Here is a 6,399-nt window from a genome sequence, read left to right as displayed (position 1 = left end):
ACGTCAACATGATGCCTGAGTGGGATGGGGAAGCTGATCTTCCTCATCAGACATTTATGCTGATTTGTTAGATGCCAACACGATTTCCTCATTGGATTTGCTTAAAATAAGCATGGAACAGTTTAGGCTCTACAAAAAGCAGACTAAACATTTTCCCCTGCCGCCAGATCTCTGGACTGAATGTCCCCACAAGAGGGACAAGATCATATTTCATAGGGAAGTCTTCCTGAGAAACAGTAGGCTTTTAGAGGGCAGAACTGCAGGTCCCCCATGGAGGGCTGGAGGAGGGCTAGAGGGGACACTGGAAATACAGAAGGATTGAGTTCAGATACTGCTGCTCAGGTCACCAAAGACAGCAGTGCTAGCTCTAAGGATACGACATGCTCCCAAAAGTGCCATGAGTGAAGGAGCCTGTGAACACTAACCAGGTTGTTAAGACACAGCAGCACATAATTAGCATCACAAGTCAATTACAGCATGCTTTGATATTTGGAAAATAATTAGCCCATTGCTCTTTGAAAGTGTAGCAATAGCAATAGAAATAATAAAGACTGAGCTGCCTTGGAGATAACAAACAATAAACAAATCTAAATCTGCAGGATTCCTTGACAATATGCCAGCAATGAGCTAGATGTTGGCTGCAGATACCTCTTACTGCAGGGCTCACTCCTGCAAAGCATACAGCTTAGTTTTCTCAGCAGACAGAGGGAATCACATCAAAATTCCTAATCTTGAGAGGTTTACTATATGGCAGGAAAGATCAGACAAGTCCACACAGCCAAATATGAATAAATGCAATCAAATATCATGAAGTGTGAATGGAGCACAGAAGAAAGAGAAATTCCTTTCACCTGGGATCTAGAAAGACCTTAGAAAATGTGGCTTTGCAGATGGCCAAAGAAATGGGTGAAATTTTGGCAGAACAGGATGTAATAAGGAAGAGAATTTAAAAACTGATTCTAAAATTCAAAAAAAAAAAAATGCAAAGGATTCCAAATATCCAAAACAACTTTGAACAAAGTTGGAAGACTTACACTATCTGATTTTCAGACTTTTTAAAATAAAGCTACAGTAATCAGAAATTATGGTACTGATGTAAAACAGGAAAACAGAATAATGGAACAGAATAGAACATTCAGAACTAAACCAACACTTAAATGGACAATTGATTCTCAATAAGGATGCAGTGGAGGAAGGGTCTTTTCAACAAGCAGTTCTGGAACAATTAGATATCCATATGCAAAAAAAAAAAATGACCTCTGATCCACACCTCACCACATACACAAAAATTAACCAAAATCGATCACAGATCTTCACAGAAAATCTAAAACCATAAAACAGCTAGGAGAAAAAGCATAGGCTTAAGCTTTATGACCTTGGGTTTGGCAAATATTTCTATGCTATGACACCAGAAGTATCATCTATTTAAAAAAGAAACTGATACAGTGAACTTCATCAAAATGAAGACACTTCAAAGCTCTTCCTAAACACTGCTAAGCAAGTGAAAAGCCAAGCCATAGATAGACAGAAACTATTTGCAGATCATATATCTGATAAAGGTCTCTCTTTGTATCTGATCCAGAATAAAGAACTCTAAAAACTCAATAATAAATCAAGGGACAATGAGCCAGACCTAAAAACACACTTCACTAAAGATATCCAGATGGCTAATCAGCATGAAAAGATGTTGATTAAAGATGCCATTAGTCATTAGTGAAATGCTTTTTAAAACCACAATGAGATACTAGTACACATACAAACTAGAATGAATACAATTACAAAGACCTCACAAAGTGCTGGCTAGGATGTATAGCAACCAGAATTGATACACACCATGAGGAATTTACAATAATACAATCATTTTGGGAAACTGTTTAGCAGTTTCTTAAAAAAAAGGTAAACAGCTATCTACCATATGACCCAGACATTCCTCATCTCAGTGCTTTAAAAAACAAAAGCATACGTCTATACAAAGACTTGTAACCAAATATTCACTGCAATTTTATTTATAATAGCCAAAGTTGTAAATAACCCATGCATCCATCAAGAAGTAAATGGAGAAACAAATGATGGTCTATCCAAACACTATGCACAATAAACTTCTCAGCAATAACTCAGCACTAAACAATACTCTGCTGTAAGAAAAATGAGCTATTAATACAGCAACACAGATGGCTCTGAAAATAATTATGCTGAATGAAAGAAGTCAGACAAAACAGAGTAGATACCATATGAATCCATTCATACACGGATCTTGAAAATGCAAACCAGTATGTTGTGATAGAAAGCAGATCAATGGTTTCCAGGGGAAGAGATGGGGAGGGAGGGAGGGATAACAAAAGGCAGGAGAGAAGTTTTGTGGGTGATGGGTATGTTCACTGTCCTGAGTGTGGTCATGGTTTCTTGGGGATATACTTATGTCAAAGTGTATTAAGTTGTACGCTTTAAATATGTGAAAATTATTCTGCCAAGTATACCTCAAAGCTGTTTTAAGAAAAAAGGCACTTCAGTCGTGACCCACCTCAGCACCTGATTGGAGTGACATGATCAGTCCCTCACCCTGTCTGCCCAACGGGAAGGTAGAAAACCTCTCACGGAAGATAACATATGGATTTTCCATTTGCAATGTCTGCCATGTAATAAAGAATTTCTAGACATGCAACATGTCAAGACCATATGACTGATACTATGAGAACAAGAAACAAATGCAAACCCCCAGGTGATGTAGGCCTCAGAGTTAACAATAAAGACTATAAAATGATTACTTTTAATATATTCAAGAAAATAAGTAAATGATGGGGAAATAGATAACAGGATAAAGATTTTCACCAGAGAAATATACTGGAATGTATTTTCAAGAAAAATCAAACAGATAGTCTAGAACTGAAGCTTTCAAGTCTGGAAACAGGTGAACAGAGTTAATTTGGATCTTTTTTTAAGTAAAACTTTGAGTAATGCTGCATAAAATACAACAAAAATAATACAGAGCTAAATAATAATAACAACAACAACAACAACAACAACAATAATAATACAGAGCTATCTATGGAGAGAGAAGTTCCCAAGTGACAATATAAAGAGGTTTCATGTTTGTCAAAGCACTGTCCTATCCACGTATCTCCCCTGATTCTCAAAACTGACCAGTGCAGTCCCACTGGGCAAGAAATGCCACACCATTTCACAGTGCATATGCAGGTTGCCCGACTGATCGATACAATCAGTGATAGGAGAGGGGACAAAACTCAGGTTCCTGATCCCTTGTTTCACTTACTGTGGGACAAATGACCAATTCAAGGGTAACAATTCAGTGAATGAACGAGTAACATAACTCTCAATTAGTCCCACAAGTGCCTGGAAGAGTGAGCCTGGGCACACTGTGTAACGTAACCGCCCATCTACTTTAATCGCCATCCTTTCCAGATTTATATAAAGGTTACTTCCACCCAGGCAGTGACTCCTGAAGGGCAAGAATCATGTCTGAACATGCTTTCAAATCCACAGCAGAACCTGACAACTATTCGGCTCTGGAGCCTGTGTTTACTGAGTGTGGAATCTCAGTGATTCCAGCTCTTATGCCTCTGCCTTCCCACCCACCTCTCACAACACGGCCCTTATGACCAAGTTCTCCTGGGGCTGGGGCCACAGAACCCATTTACAGGATGGGAAAAACCTGATCATATGAACTAACCTCCAAATTATTATCGAGTCACCTGCACTTCAGGGATCAGTAATCCCAGAAGCTTTGCAGTTCAGGCAGCTGAGGGACTTTTATATCAGCTCTATCTTCTACTGTGACTGCCTGGGTGACATCAGACAAGGAATTGTGCTCAAAAGCCTGAGTTTCTCCTTTCAGGGGTAAGCCTGATTAACAGATCTCATCTCTCACTCAACAAATGTGAAGATCAATGATTTACACAGGAGTGCAATACTCACTAGGTTCTGGACTTAGACTCAGAAAAATCATTTGAGAAAGACTGACAGAATGCTGCTTTAATGCAAATTCAAGTAGTCTTACCTTTCAGTAAATCATCTTCTTCCCCTACTTGTCACTTCATCCAAGTTTAAAAGATGTTGGAGAACAGGGACGAGTGTGCCAGCAATCTGTGACCCAATAACCTAAAATGTCACCTAGGAAAAAAAAGGGAGTAACACATTTAGAAAAAACATGGTGAGGATGGCGGGACCATCCCCCAACTCCAGGCTAAGAAGCTCTGAGTAATAGCCTTCCTGCCTGCCTGGGGCATCAGCTGTTGTGAAAAACCGACCCAGAAACCACACTGTGTACAGCAGCTCTTCCGTAACACAGGCTACACTTTCTCAGGGTGAAGAACTGGCTCCATTGACCCCTTTTCTGAAGAATAAAGACAAAGGAGACCAAGAGAGTTCTGCGCCTCCCCAGGAGAGAGCCCACTTCTTGGTCTGACTCCACTGTGCTCACCTCCCAGGAGCAGGATAAACTGGAGACAGGCGTCCTGTGAACCTGGGGCAGCAAAGGTTGCCCCTGTGCCAGGCTGCAAGGGGGATGGGAACAAACTGACCGGCCGGCCAGGGGCAGCCCCCTCAGGGCAACATGCCCTGACTCCGGTGGTTAGGCCGTCAGGCAACCTGTGTCTTTCGACCTGGAGCAACAGGCCGCCCCCAGGCCAAGCTGCAGGGAAGACAGGAGCTAATCCCCGGCTCCCCCGTGGCAGGCTCCATACCCCCGCCACCACCCCACAGCCCCCAGGATGATCTGGTTAAGAGTGATCAGCAAATGAGGGGCAGCAGAGGCTGCCCCCAGGCCAGGCCCCCAGAGAGATGGGAGCTAATACACCATCTCCCCGGGGGGCAGCTCTGGCCCCCAACCTCACCCCGCCGGCCTCTGCTGAGGGAGCAAGCTGAGTAGGACAGGTGTGTCCACCGACCCGGGGCGCAGAGAACGCCCACAGGACAGGCCACGAGGGAGAAGGAAGCAAATTGACTGGCTGGACCCAGGCAGCACCCACTCCGCGGCCACAGCCCCCCACCGCACCGTGCCCGCCTCCGGGGGTTGGACTGACAGGAAACGTGTGTCCTGCGACCCGGGGCAGCAGAGGCCCGGCCCAGGCCAGGCTGCTAGGGAGATGGGAGCTAACCTACCAGCTCGCCAGGGCCAGCACCCACCCCCACTGCACCGCGCCCGCCTCCCAGGAGCAACCTGACCTGGAGTGGGGTGTCAGGTGAATCTTGGGCGGGAGAGGCTGCTCTCAGGCCAGGTCAGGAGAGAGAAGAAATGGACCCACCAGCTAGGGCAGCCCCCCTCCACCCACCGCCGCTGCCCCATGACCGGGCTGGGCCCGCTTCCCGGAAGCAAGCTGACCTGCTTCTTGGGCAGCAGAGGACGCCCCCACAATTTGCCCCAGGGAAGAGGGGAGCAAACTGACTGGCTCCCCTGTGGCAGGCCCTCTACCCCGGCCTCCCTCCCCCAGCAGGCTAAGTGGGACAGGTGTGTCCGGCGACCTAGGGCAGCAGAGGCTGCTCCCAGACCAGGCCGCTGGGAAGACGGGAGCCAATCTACTATCTCCCCAAGGCAGCCCCCTCCCCCCGCAGCCGCCACCGCTCCCGTCCCCTGACCTCACGGTGGCCTCCTCTGGGGAGCAGGCTGACCTGGAGACGGGCATCTGGCGAACTTGGGGCAAAAGGGGCTGCCCCCAGGACAGACCGTGGGGGAGATGGGAGCAAATGGACCGGCTTCCCCGCTACAGGCTCCCTACCCACGCCGCCCCAGCACCCTGACCGCCCCGCCCCCCGCACGCAGTAGGCAAAGTGGGACAGGTATGTCCCAGGACCTAGCGCAGCAGATGCCATGCTCAGACCAGGTGGCGCAGAAATGAGAGCTAATCCACAAGCTCCCCCAGGGCAGCGTCCCTCCCCCCGCAGCCGCCACCTTACCTGGCCCCTGACCGCACCGCGCCCGCCTCCCAGGAGCAAGCTGACCTGGAGTAGGATATCAGGTGATCTAGGGAGACAGAGGCCGCCCCCAGGCCAGGCCGTGGAGGAGAGCGGAGCAAATTGACAGGCTCTGCCGCGGCAGGCCCCCTACCCTCGTCGCCCCCGCACCCTAACAGCACCGCTCCCACCCCCCACCCCAGCAAACTGAGTGGGACAGGTGTGCCCGGCGACCTGGGGCCGCAGAGGCCGCTCCCAGGCCAGGCCACGGGGGAGACGGGAGCTAATCCACCAGCTCCCCAAGGCAGACTTATTCCCACCCTCTGCTAATGACGCCGTCCCCGGACCTAGCCGAGCCGGCCTCCCAGGAGCAAGATGACCTGGAGTTGGACATAGGAGAATCTCCGGCGGCCGAGGCCACCCCCAAGCCAGGGGGCGGGGGAGAGAAGTCGACCGGCTTGCCAAGGCAGCCCCCTTCTCCCCGCTGCCGCC

The 6,399-nt window shown here is 48.2% G+C and overlaps 1 protein-coding gene across 1 annotated transcript in view; it reads right to left on the bottom strand.

Annotated features, from left to right (window-relative positions):
* Positions 1–6,399, bottom strand: part of LOC140689670 (H(+)/Cl(-) exchange transporter 3-like) — a 41,737-nt gene that overhangs the window by 5,307 nt on the left and 30,031 nt on the right. Inside the window, exon 4 of the mRNA XM_072950632.1 lies at positions 4,016–4,128. The gene's annotated coding sequence lies outside the window, so the exon portion shown is untranslated. The remainder of the gene's footprint in view (positions 1–4,015; positions 4,129–6,399) is intronic.

Source organism: Vicugna pacos, chromosome 27 (genome assembly GCF_048564905.1).
Source record: "Vicugna pacos chromosome 27, VicPac4, whole genome shotgun sequence".
NCBI lineage: Eukaryota > Metazoa > Chordata > Mammalia > Artiodactyla > Camelidae > Vicugna > Vicugna pacos.
This window is presented reverse-complemented; position numbering and strand designations above follow the sequence as displayed.